General features: G+C 35.3%; 1 pseudogene; it reads left to right on the top strand.

The window, feature by feature from the left end:
• The first annotated feature begins 274 nt into the window (after window positions 1-274).
• On the top strand, window positions 275-374 carry LOC122100503 (annotated as a pseudogene).
• Window positions 375-14,760: the final 14,386 nt, after the last annotated feature.

Here is a 14,760-nt window from a genome sequence, read left to right as displayed (position 1 = left end):
TGAAAAAGCCATCACTTTTGGACCTAGCTATAAATGCTTCAAAGTATGATCAAATCTAAAATGAAAAAGACTTAAAATAGTCAGTGACAAAAAAATTTCAAATGTGAGCAATCGACGAAACAATATAATTTTTCCACTATATACACAATTTTAGGAAAAAACGATCAATAGTATTGTTAGGAACAATAAGGTTTCCTTGTTACAAATAGGCACGCAAAGATATAAGCCTATATGAAGATTGCATCATTAACTACTTAAATTTAGAGGATACTACATGCTTCAGCAGCACGTCTACACAAATTAAAACAATACAGAGATTAACATGGCACTTGCACAAGGATGAAATGAAAATTTGTATAGTATTCCATATTTTTCATTCTTCAGATGCAAGAAATGAAAAGCAGTTGTTAAAAAGTTGATTACATAATTACAAGAGTAACAATACATGTAAGTCCTAGAATTAAAGGTTAGTTTCATATCAGTGTATTAAATCTTCACCTCAGAAATGCCTTTACATAGCATAACCTTTACAAAACTTTTGAAATTAGTTAAATTCTCATTTTATCCCAAAGAAATATACTAGTATAAGGACCTAGAAAACAAAAAGGAATCTTTAACTTTATATATGGAATGCAATCTTACAGGACACATTTATTAATGAACCTATGTATTACAAAACAATGTAGAATTCAAATTATATCTAGGAGAGAATGAAATAGATTATGGATATTATGCAAACACAGAATATAGAATATTTTAAAATATCCTTTTTCAGACAAGCACAAGAAATATCTTTAGTTTTTGTACTACTCATTTCAACAGATAAATTCAAATTATTTCTGATTTAAAAAAATCACAAACTGCAGAAATCATTATACATGTATACAAAAACAGTCTCTTGAATATACTTTAACATCAAAATCAGACAATTCACTTGGAAGAATTCCCCAGAATTTTTACAGGAAGATATTGCTGGTATTTGGATTGTGAAAATATTTTCTATGGACACAAAGAATGGACTGGCACTTTCATGCAATTGTTTCAAACATATTTATAAGATGATTTCTTTGTTGCTTTGTATGTCCCTCCCCCATGGCATAACCCCTGCTTTCACTGTATTTGATGTTGGTATAATTTGTGGCTGGGAAGGGAAAAAAAAACAAACCTTTAAATAGGGATACAGGTGGACCCATTGCAACGAGATGTACAAATAGTTATGTCAAAAAATGACCTTTACAAATTTGGTTGGGGTGGGAGGACAGGGAGAGGGGGGAGATGAGAAAGGATGGGAAGCGGAAACAAAGGAAGAGACAACAATGCTTGATAAGAAATGTTTTCATTTTCTTGCTCATGCAATTGTAACCCCTCTGTATGGCATTTTCACAATGAAAAACAAACAAACAAACAAAAGAATGGACTGGCATTTTGAAGTTTAAGAAACTTAATTGATACCTTAGCTATAGTAAATAATGCTGCAATAAATATATTTGTTCTGGTAGCTTTCGTATGGTCATGTTTGATGCCCCTCAGTAGATGAATGGATCAAGGAAATGTGATATATATACACAATGGAATTCTATGCCTCCACCAGAAAGAATGACATTGCCCCATTTATTAGGAAATGGAAAGACTTTGAAACAATTATATTAAGTGAACTAAGCCAGGCCCAAGGAAACCTAGGTCCCATGGTTTCCCTTATTTGTAATAACTAGTATATGTCTGACAAAAGCAGAAATGGTCAGATAAGTTGATGTTAGGTAAAATGAACCCCAAGATAAAGATTCAAATCTTTTTTTTTCCTTGCGATTGTTTCTATTATATTTTTAAGATGATTTCTTTGTTGTTTTGTATTTCCATCCCACGGTATAACCCCTGTTTTCACTGTATTTGATGTTGGTATGATTTGTGGTGGAGAAGGAAAAAAAACAAACAGTTTAAATAGAGATACAGGTGGATCCATTGCAACAATGAGATGTACAAGACGTCATGTCGAAAAACGAACTTTACACCTTTGGCTTCGGGGTGGTAGTGGGAGGGCAGGAGGAGAGTGTGAGGGGGAGATGGGAAGGGATGGGAATGGAAAACAAAGGAGGAGGCAACAATGCTTCATAAGAAATATACTCATTACCTTGTCCATGTAATTGTAACTCTCCTGTATGGTATTTTCTTAATAAAAAAAAAAAAAACTCCAAAAAAAAAAAGAGAAAAAGAAAAACAAAGAGGGAAAAAAAGAAACTTAACCGAACCATTAAACTTAAGAGAACAATATGTACAGCCTTCCACAACTTCAAAGGGGTAGTGATACATACTTATCCTTTTGGAAATATCAAATGCAGTTTCTTCCAAGTTGTTCTTCAGACCTGGTTTGATAAAATGGTGCAACAGAAGGAGATCCAACATATCTTTCCAATCTCTATTCCCAGCAGCAAGGTGCAAGGTGTTCAAAAGGCCTTTAGTTTTGGCATTGGTATCTGCATCATGATGAAGAAAATGGCCACACTAGTATTATTCCATGTATAATCACTGTGCAACGGTGTCCACCCATCTACAGTTATTGCATGAATATCTGCTGCTTGAGCCACCAACTCACAGACGATGTCTAAGTGTCCACTGTAGGCTTCCCGATGAAGGGATATATACTCATCCTCGTCCCTAGTATTCACATGAGTGGCCTTTTTGGAAAGTAGTCACTGCACTGTAGTAAGCCAATTATTTTCAGCAGCCCAAAGAAGAAATTTGCTTGGATCCTACTCCATTTTTTCTTGCAATTTATACCATTCATCATTTTTTCATTTTTTTCTTCATCTTAATCAGAATTGTCTAAGCAGAAACTTTCAGTGACAGTGGAAATGAGGTGTCCATGTATTTCGCCAATAGTTCACGTTGGTTGAACTGGTCAGAAAAATCCGGTGAATTTTCTACATCTGTTTTTTTCACCATGATTTATTTTCTCGTTTTCCATTTTCATTATTTTAAATTATTCTAACTGGAAAGTAGAGAATTGATGGAGAGCAGATGAAAGATGTTCCTCCGTATTCAAAGGTACCAAATGAAAAGGAGAACCAGTAGTGTCTTCGTGTGCAGCTTCTTTTAGGAATGAGAAAATATGAAATAATGCTTTCTATATAAAATATTTGGGAAATGACAGAGCAGAAAGTGAAATGATGCAACCAAAATATAAAAGCAAAATTAGGATAATTATGGAGCAGTTTTATTATCTATGAGAACCATGAAAGAGAGGAAGAGAGAGACTGCAATGTGCAATGACCTAGCTAGCCACAAAATCCATGCCTCTGATTAATTTATAGAGCAAATAGAATTTTATTTTTTAAAAAAGATGGAAATAGAATTATGTATTTACTTGAAATTAGTAAATACATTTTAGTAGTCTACATAAAGAGACGTAGCTCTGACCAAATTACAGACAAGAATGTAAATCCTTGATAATTCTAGGAGCAGATCTGACTGAAAACGGTTAAATCACACTTTTTCTGTACAATAAAGAAATAGGTCCAGGCTAGGAAAGCAGCTAGAGAAGGCAGGCCGATTATATCTATGACAAAACTTTGTGGAAAATGGCATCGAGGATTACTTACTGGTGATTTACTTGCACTGTAAGCACGATTCTGAACTATTGCTTGCTGATTCTGAACTAGTGTGTTGATCATTATATTCTCCAAGAAGAAAAAGTGAGATTTAATTGATAGCAAAGGATTACTAATACATTTTGACTTCTCATTAAGCACCTTCAGTCATGAAAATCACATGAAGAGAATAGATAGGACTACTTTTTTAGATGAAAACTAGTGTTTTTTTAAAAAATACAAGGAATTTAAGTAGTCATGTAAAGGACTGCTATTTTACTTCTGCACTATACTTTTTTTCTAATATTGGGTAACAATAAATAATTGACCTATTAGAAAACTCTTAAAGCTCATATGTTCAATAGTGTATTCTCTTGTACTATATCATAGTATTTTTCTGTATGGTCTTAAGAAATTTAAATTACTAACTTGAATTTCTGACAGGACAATATCATCACTGTACATCTTGGTTCCATACTCAGTTTTAAATTTCTATGTAAGTATGTGCATTAGATGAATATAGAGGAAAAAGTAGAAGCCACACTGGTGGCTCATGTCATTAATCCTAGGTAATTAGAAAAATGAAATCTGAGGATTGTGGTTTGAAACCAGACCAAGTCAAAAAATTCCCATTAAATTCTGATTTGAAAGTAGCCAGCAAAAGCTAGAAATGGAGCTGTGGCAAAAGCAGTCAAATGCTAGGCTTGAGAACACTAAAAAAAACTAAATTCTGAGAAAGGGCCAGGCCCTCAAGCCCCTATTACCACCAAAGAAATGAATGCATTACTTATTTATTTAATTAATTAAAAATAAATTAAGTGGTCACATGGGGAAGGCAGGTAAAATGAAACACCCTTTGTGACTGAATTGTGTATCATTTTTTAATAAGGCAAATTATCATTTGTACTAATCACGAATATTTTATTTGAACTTTTTTGCACAATAAACCCTGAATTTAGCATGCATGTATATGTATGTACATGTGCGCATGTGTGTATGTGTATATGTGTGTGTGTGCTTTTGCAATGTTGCTTGCCAATGTGGACAGGGTGAGGCTGAAAAGAGCTAACTGTGTTGCAATATTTTTATTTATCAGTGTTCTGTCATGTCTTTTCAGTGGAATCATCCTTTTGTATATTTTACTTGTCAAATAATAACATCATCATAATTAATACATTTACTCAAGTTAGATAAAAGGGACTGCTTTCAGCTCTTATTACATGTTAGGTGAGAAGATACAGACATAATTAGGTAGTAAGTTATTGCTGTAAGATGACTGTCAGTACAAAATATGTATTTGACCTCTTAAATTGGATATACTTTTAAAATATTCTCATGGAGTGAGTTTGACCGACCTGACTAAACAGGTATTACTCTCTGGTTATTCCCATGAAACAAAAGGTGGATTAATTCTGTATTTCTGTGAAAATATATTTCTTTGTAAGATCATATCTATTCTGACTAAGAGATAACCCCATATTTATTACGTTTGCATATCCCACCATATTGACTGAAAAACTTTATTGTGGATATGCTTCTTAGATATTACTTTCAAAAACAAACAAACAAACAAAAAGCATGTGTCATTTCCAGATAGTGGATGTATTTGAAGTTGTTTTGTACATGTAAACGTATTTTCACTAAAGGCTCTTTTATGGGAGTAACTATGGCAACTTTAACAAATACGATTTTTTGAATATCTTTTCCAATATAAATAACATCCCAGAGGAAGACTTGAAATTTCTGAAAAGACTTTGAATATTTTATTATTATTTCAGTTCATTGACTATAGATCTAAAGACATTTCTGAAATAAATATTGTTAAGATGTGAAAGTGTAAGTGGGTATATAGGCTTTCTTATGCATCATTTAATGAAAACCCAGTTTTTATGAAAGTAAATGAAATAGGATTAAAGAATGTAAGTGAATTTGGTAAGCTAATTATTAGTATAACTTTGTTTTATATTAACATAGTCCTTTTAATGTAGATGATGCAGTTAAATTGTTTCCTTTGTTTCTCTGTACTTGTTATTTTTAGAATCTTTGTAGTTATAGGGGTGAATTTGTAGTATAAATGAAGTTCTTTAAAAAAGATTAGGATTAATCTTGTGTTTTGTGTCCTACTCCCAAGAAAATGAGTTATTTTCAAGTGTTAATAGTTTATAATTGAATCATAAGAAATTTTGAGAAAATGCAGTAGTATTGATGTCTTTTTAAACCAATTGTATTCACAAGTTGGAGAGTCTTTAATTCATGCTTAGGTCTTGGTGTCTATGATTTTTAATCTGTCCTTCCTAATATTAATGATAGATCACACTGCATTTTTGGTATATGAAAAGTAAAATATTTAGCTGGGGTCAAAGGTGATTTTTCTTTAAGTCTAATTTTAATAGCATTTTAAAGTAGCACATTTCTCTCAAAATGTTGGGTATAAATACAAATCAAAATACTTCTCATGGTAAACAACTTAGGTGAACTACGATGTGGAAATGATTGGTCCATAAGACCTGCAGTCTGTTTCCATGAGGAATTGGGGAGGTCATTCTTTCCATAACACTGTGTTAAACAGAGATGGGGTACCCAGGCAGCGCAGTGTTGAGTGAAGGGATAGAATATGATTTCTACTATTTTGAGCTAGAAATCAAGAACGTTATAGTTTAGCAGTTCCTTTCATCAGGGAAGTATAAATTGATTATGAACTTGGAGTTTTCATATTACAGTTACCTATTTTCTAACAAAGATAAAGTGAAATATTATTAGAGTGTACACAATAATTCTGGGAAATTTTCCTAGAATTAGTCTACTAAGTGCTGGTATTTTAGTCATAAAATAGAATGAAGTTATTTGATACAATGGGAGATGAGAATCAGGCTAAAACTTACCATGTGTGCAATGTTGTACTAGTAATTCCAACTCTGAAGACTTCCATATCATCATCTGAGACGTAAAAATGGAATTAGTTCCACTTTATGGGATTATTGTGATGTTGAAATTAGATAGCATAGGTAAATTACTTGGAAAAACAATCAATCAGCATTTGATACATTCTACCTGTTATTTTATCATGTGATGAAATCTAACGTTTTTTTATTGTGATTTTAATATTTTGTATCTTTATGATGTGCAATGTGATGTATTGATATTCATTGCATTGGTCACTTTTCTGTCATCATAAGGAAAATACATGCAAAGAAAATTTCTGAGGAGGAAACTATTATATTGACTCATGGTTGAAGAGAAGGCAGTTTAAGATCAGTTGTCTCCATTGTTTTAATTATATTTTTATTATCTTAAATAGTTGTACAAAGGAAATTCCATTCAACAAATCAGTTTATAAATACAGTGGATCTTTACATAACTTTCCCACACCCTTCCAAACCTCACCCTACTTTCAATTTTATAAATTTCAATTTTATAAGAAATTACACCTTTTATGGACCTGTTGCAACAATAAGAAGTACAAGTTGTCATGTCCAAAACGAGCTTTACAACGTCGGTGTGGGGGGGGGGGAAGGGGGGAAAGGAGAAGGATTGGGATTGGGGGGAGGGGGGAACCTGGGAAGGGAGGTGAAGGGTAAACAAAGGAGGAGGCTGCAATGCTTGGTAAGAAATGTACGCATTATCCTGCCCATGTAATTGTAACCACTCTGTACAGTATGTTCACAAATAAAATTAAATTAAATTTAAAAAAAAAAGAAATTACACCTTTTAAATACTCCTCTGAAAATAGCATGCTTTGTTTAATACTGTTGTGTAAACTTGCATTAAGTTCTAGCTTCCAAATATGCGACAGAACATGGGTTATTTGTGTGTCTGCCTCTGACTTAGTTTATTTAACATATTATGAGATCTATCCATTTCTTTGCAAATAATGTAATGATCTTCATAATGGATGGGTGAAATCCACTTGTGTATATGTGCCACACTTTCTCCAACCATCCCTCCACAAAAGGGTATCGGGCTGTTTCCATAACTTGGCTATGGTGTATAATGTATCAGTGAAAATGGTTGTGAAATTGATTTTATGGTAACCTTTTGGAAGAATTCATCACTATCTTTCTGGGAGCAATCTTCTAGTCAATTTTCCAGAATAAGCACATTCCTCCCTTCATCTCCATCACTTCAAGTCCTCAAAAACACACTACCCCCTGCAGGTGTCAATAAGCTAAAACCACACTGTGCCGATATTGTTTCAATACATTTTTTTCATAATTGTATACATAATTTATTGTACTTTCCTAAGGTGGGAATGAGGAGCATGACAATAGAGTAAAAGTAAGAAAAATGCAATTCAATTAGCTATTATCATATTTAAAATCATTTTCAGCTCTAACTCATAACCTCACTTACTATTATTTTAATATTTATTTGATTACTTCAACTATTCCCTAAATTATAACAGGTGAGTTAAATACAAAAGCAAAAAGTGTGGTGTGATTTTGACACTCATGTGTGAGGATGCACAATATGGGCAAATAAAGGGATTGGAATTAATAGTCATTATACATTTTGTTAAAGATGGTTTTCACAAACTGATTCTCTCAATTCATATTCCATTCAACAACAAAAAACATGTGACAATTTCCTTTGTTTTGCTCCTCATTATTAACTTTTGTTTGCATTTTATTTTACAACAAAAGATGATTTTTCATAAATCTACTGTAGATACAAAAGTATGCTAAAATAGTTCTATCTGTATGCATTGATATATACATATATATATAATACACAGGTTATAATGATAATTTATAACTTCTGTAACAGTACAATTTACTAAATTATTTAAAAATTATTGATGTTTTATGCCTGGTATCCTGGTTACTTGGGAGGCTGAGGTCTGACGATCATGTTTTGAAGCCATCCTAGGCAAGAAAATCCATGAACCTCCTATCTCCAAACAACCAACAGAAAATCAGAATTGGAACTGTGGCTCAAAGTAATAAAGAACTACAACCTACCCCCAAAAATCTAATTTACACCTTTATAAGTAAAATATTTCCATCGCCCAAACGCACATTCATGCTCATTTGCAAGGTAACTCTGTTATGTCTGGAGTACCACACAATAGTATCACTTATGTAGAAAGCATTGTAACATGGGTTCACTCTATCTCTCTCATGGATTTTTTTTCTCCAACCAAATATTCAAATCTTACAATTATTCCAATTACTTGAAGTCATAGATTTATTCTTTAATACCCATAATATTAGAGTTTGAATTGTGTGTCTTGTGTCTCCTAAATGGAGTTCTTACCAATTTGTCATGCCCCAGCCCTAAATTATCCTGATTATATTTCAGATAGAATCTGGCTTCTTACTTGGCCTCAGTCCACTTAATGTTATTCTTCCTGAAATTTAGAATAACACACACATGACATATGTACAGTTCTTTCAGTCCAGTCTGGGCTTTAACCACTATACTCACAACAGTAGATTCCCATGTAGTCAGGATTTTCATAAACTTGTTATAGGTTATTTTTTTAAATATTTGCATTTCCTGCAGATTCTTGAGTACTGAATTAATTTGTGATTTCTAGTGTTCTTTTGTTTCATTTGAATGTTAAATTGTTATTTTTCTTCCTGATTCTTTGCTTGTTCATCTACGCAAGTCTTCTTTTTATTGATGATGGCTTTTACTTTCGAATATACATATTTCTTATATATTTTGTCAAATATTTTCAGTCCTAAGTAGATTTTTTTATGTTATTGCAGCCAAATTTTTATTCCATATTTGCCAAAAGCACAATGAAGATGTATACAGATTTGAACTCACTGTTGGAAGAGTGAAACACATACCACTATAATTATTGTGGCATTTGTCCCAATTGACAGAATTGCTTTCTAGGACAACTGATTTGCTATGTCCTAGAACTTTTGTAGCCAACTAATCACCCTATGCAGGCATGACCTGGCTTCCTTGCCGCTCCCTGTGCATTTAACAATTCCCTTTATATGCAGTAGGCTCTCTTGTACACCCCGCTGTCACTCTGTTTCCCCCACACAAACAGAACACGTATGCACAATGCTTCAGATTTTAGGTTTAAAAAGAAACATATTTAGGATTCATGAATTCAAGAATATATCAAAACATTGACATTTTAATAAAGTTAGAAAAATAAATAGAATGAAAATTTTAACATAATGAGAACAAAAAGAAATATAAAGATTTTCCCAGGAAGTAGGGAAGGAATCTCTAAATCTAGATTGGCCTCTAAGTGGCCTCCAGGCAGAAATTCTGCCTCAAAGTCCTCAAGGGGATCTAATTCCTCATTAAAGACAGGTTTTTTTTCCTGAGTCCAGGGAAGGACAGATTCTAATTTCTCAATTGGAAATTGTATCCCTCATAGGAGGACAGATTGGTCCGGGTATTCTGTGAGGAAAGATTCCCTTTCCTCAACTGATTCTAGATTTTGGACCTCTCTTATTGGTTTTCCTGAACATAGACAGGGATCATTTTCCATTAGCACACATTTACCCTGCAGATCAAGATGTGTCTTTTTGACTGGTTTGGAGCTGATCTAGCTGGATTGTGAGCATCATTGGAAGACATTCTGGAACACCTTCTTCCCTGGTGCTACGTGCAGGTACACCTGCATCACATGTGGGGTTCAGAAACAGTGGGATGTCCACAGGATTCAAAACCTGCTTGAGCCTTTCTACAAATTGAATAAAACTCTCTGTTCACATGCTTTCTGGAGATAAGTGATTGCTTCTGATCTCCATCAGACACCATAGACGACATCACTGATGAGTTCTTTCTCTGCAGTTCTGGAGGAGCTGCACTACAGTGATTCAAACCTGAGAATGGAAATAGGTACAAGAATCTTAACATTCTAGAAGTTAAGGTCTAAATAAACTTTCATGAGGATCTAGTAGGGGAAGCTCTAGAACTTGAGTTTGGCTGAACACTGATTATAAAAAGGTAGAGTGTTTCTAATGAGTGGCTACTTCCAAGTTCTTTCAAAAGGAGAACAGATATTACCTGGCAAAGAATATCCATAAAAGGACATTTTGCCAAGCTGGGGAGTACTAAGGACTCTTGGCCAATCAGGCCCATCCCTAGAGACTCAGGTTCCATCTCTACTCACCAGTTCTGAGGCATTTAAGCAAGGACTTCTTCCTCTTTTTCTTGGTCTCATGGATCATGCATTTCTTCAGCTACTACAGAAGAATATGTAAGCTGAAGAACAAGTATGAAGAAGGCACGTTGAACTTGACATACTGTGTAAGTTCTTTCAGACTGTCATAATTCTCGTGCTCATACTAATAATCAGGGTAGAAGTCCACCCACATAGGGAAGATGGAGCAAATGATGCTGTGGGCAGATTGGTAATAAGGAAAATGTAAGCCCGCCCTCTCCATCCTGAGCCTTGTACTAAAGCATTTTTCTCATGGGACTTGCATGTTGGGAAATGGGAAGAGACTCCCACAAGCAGGATGCTCCTCACAACCCACTTCTAGGAATTTCTCAAAGAAAATCCTCTAAAATTCTCCCTGTGATAGGAGGAGAACGTTGTTTCCCCATTGGATCTGACTTGCTATGCACAGCCCTCCTTGTAATCCACAAAACCACATTCCTAACCGTGTAATCTGCTGTCCACTGAAAGGCCAAGCCTCAACCCCCTGGTGAAAATCACAACTGGTGTGCAAAGAAGAAATTTGACTTTGATTCAGAAACCTCAAAGATACCCAGTTTGAACTTCTTTTTGTGCCAACGTCCACATACATCTTCACCTTGTTCATCTTCCCAGTTACGGTAGAAGGATCTTTACCAATGGGATGAGAGAAGGAAGTTAACTCTATGTTTCTCCTTTTCTGAATTAACAGGACACACATGGGACTGGCTAAGACCCACATGGTAATGTAAACATGACAGACAAAAAGTGGAGGTATGTCTATTCCATTTCAAGGAAATTCTGTGAGGATGCTTATAAGCATCTGTACAAATAAATGCACAATGCCTTGTACCTCTAATCCTACTAATCAGGAGGATGAGATCTGAGGATCACAGTTTGAACCCAGTCTACTTTGTAAAATTCAATTAACTAGCTAAAGGCCAGAACTGGACCTGGGGCTCAAATGGTAGAGTGCTACGAATGGGACAGCACTCAGACCCCAAATTCAAGTTCAAGTTGCATTCTTTCTACTGTCTATATTCCTTTAAAGGCCTCTATGATAGTGATTTCCTAGGTGAGGGTGGATGTTGGGTACCACTGGCTATTTCTTCTAATCCTATTCTCTCAGCAAGCAAACTGCTAAGGCTCCACTAGTTTCTAAGGAAAATGAAATTTTCTGGCAGGTCAGTCCTAAGGAATTAGCTGGGGAGTGCATTTCTTTGTCTCAAGCCATGCACCTGTGATCAGACCCCAGTGAAACAGTATCAGAGAGGTACCAAGTATTCCAAGAATCAGCCAGGGAGTCTCATAGCTCTGAGTTTGAAAGAGGAACACTCACTTTTTAACCAGAACATCCAGCAACTCTTCCATTGTCCCTCACTCTCTATAGTGGTGGAGGAAATTTCCAACATAGAAGAGATCACCTTTCAGGTATTCAGGGACCAGGTCCATTACCAGCATTTCCAATAAGCCTGAGTCCAGGCTCCGTATATTATAAGGCACTTTCAGGGTTCTGGCTGACTCATTGTAACACTGAGGTGGTAAAAAGAATGGATCTTTGAAACATAGAAATGGGAGTTCACTTCAAATTGAGTAATAGAGTGGATTGAAAAGTACACAGTACATATTTTCTCCATATACACACATAAAAGCACACAGAAGAAGGTTCTACTGTGGGCAATGACGAGATTAAATAGGTTTCCTGTCATAGTTTTACCTTCCTGAGTTGCCTTGTGATCCCCTTGGTTTCTTCATATAAAAAGGCCTGAAACATTGGATTTGTGGTTTGATGCTGATCCAATGTCTGCAGCATCAAGTGAGGCACTCAAACCTCTCATATCTGAGACCTGAGTCACTTGAACTTTGAAAACAACACAGGAACATCTTTCTTGTTCCTAGGCCACAGGCCAAGTGAGCTAGCTTGAGCTATCAGTTACAGTTGCCTGGCTCTCAGAGTTCCATATTCTCCATTGTGAAGGAGAAAGTGTCATCTCTCAGAGCCCAATGATGTAATGGCTTGCTCACATAAGACCATTTTCTTGATGTTATATATAGTATATTACATAATAAATAAGATTGAATACGATTTTTCAAACTACAAAGGCATTTAAATTTTTAGTCTTGACTATTTCACAAAACAGTGTAAAATATTATTGGAGAAAGTAGTGATCTAATTTGATTATAATTATATAAATGTATATTTGTGCATTTCTAGATCTAACACTGATTATAAATAGATGAACAAACATATGCATATATTTTTATATATCTATGAAGTGAATATAATGGAATTGACTACACTATGTATAAAAAAGCATCTATAATTTGAGTCTATGAGACCCAGGCCTGTGATCTTAGTGATGTGGAAAGCTTGGTTCTGAGTTTTAATCTCTTACCCCATGGCCTTAGATTTTCAGAGGAGGCCTGGGCCCTCCAGTGTAGCAAAGAGACACATATGCAGTGGATCACACACCCTGACCCCAGAGGAAAGTCAGTAGAAATCAGGACAAGCCTCTTATCTTGTGACAGTCTACTTAGTTCCTGTACCAAGATGGCCATCTGTAGAACATCAGATGGAAACTTGGCATTCCCTCCAAAAGGATCTAAAAAGAGCCTTCTGAACTACATTCTCTGACTATACCGAATTAAACATTATTTCCCTTCCCAAGCTGCAAACACATAGAAATATGGCAAGGGCTCAAGAGAGATGGACAAAGACTTACAAATACATAAAATTATATACACTGTTTCAGTAATTCAATGACAAGTCTTCAAAGCATGTCTTGAATGCTTCTATTGTTTCTAAAGGAAATGGAAAGCAAATATGTGTGTATCAGGAACTGGGTGACAGTTTGGTTGCTGAATTGTTGAATTCACTCCTATGCAAAAGAGACACATATATTGGGGAAATTGTGTGGGGATGGGTATCCTCACACAACTACCCAAAACAATGGCCATAACTTCTATGATGTCACACCACCTTTGCCATAGCAGCAAATAGGTGTTAGGCACTGGTTTTGCACTGAAGTGGACTCAAAAACACCAAAAGGCACAAAGAATGAGAGGAATGACTACTAGCCACCAGACTTCAGCTTGAAGAGCTGTCCTGACCAGGACCTAGGATAAATTGTGCTTGAGAAGGCTGATCTCCATGTAAGGTTTCTGAGCACCAAGGACTAGACACTATTACAGGTGTTGGAGAAACAGAAATGAATGCGGTTCTCTCCTCACCAATTTCATGCTGAAAAGAAAACCAGAAATCATAATGATAATTTCTATAAATCAGAGACATGACATTGGTGGTTTTGTAGCAACAACTTTACAATGGGGATTGGAAGAGATTGCCCTGAAGAGGAGATAGTTGTTATGAGAGCCATCATCCAGGCAATTATGTAGGAGCAGGTACTCCAGGCAGTAAGAACAGCAAGTACATCCCCTATTGATCGGAATGGAACTGACTTGTTTCAGAAAAGGAAAACAGCACGGACTTGCTTGCTTGTGAAGTAAGAATGGAAAGGTACAATGAAGAAAAAGGTCAGAAATGAAGATAGGAATAAATTAGATAGATATTGCTTACTGCAGATTACTAGAAGAAAAGTTCTTATTTTCATCTAAATCTGACATGACCCCCTGGAACCAAAATGCTAAAATAATAGTCAGACACATCTGATTCACCTAAAGAATACTTTTAAAATGTGATTCTACTTGGGCTCTGGTGGCTCACAACTAGAATCCTACATACTCAGGAGGTTAATATCTGAGGATCATGTTGGAAGCAAGCCCAAAGACAAAATTTGGTAAGACTGATCTCCAATTAACCACCAAATATATGGATATGAAGCTGTGTTGCAACTGGTAGGGCACTAGCCTTGAGGCAAAAACTAAAGGACAGCACCCAGGACCTAGGTCCAAATCCTAGGATGTCACAGAACAAAGAAGCAAATAAACAAAATTTGGTGCTCAGTCATTCATCACTTAGCATCCTAGTTCAATATATTTTCTATGAGCCTTGGAAATTATATCCTTAACAAATGCTCTCCCCGGATATTTTGCTTGATTACC

Source organism: Dipodomys spectabilis, unplaced genomic scaffold (assembly GCF_019054845.1).
Source record: "Dipodomys spectabilis isolate Male_0828 unplaced genomic scaffold, ASM1905484v1 ptg000581l, whole genome shotgun sequence".
In the NCBI taxonomy this organism is placed as follows: Eukaryota; Metazoa; Chordata; class Mammalia; order Rodentia; family Heteromyidae; genus Dipodomys; species Dipodomys spectabilis.
This window is presented reverse-complemented; position numbering and strand designations above follow the sequence as displayed.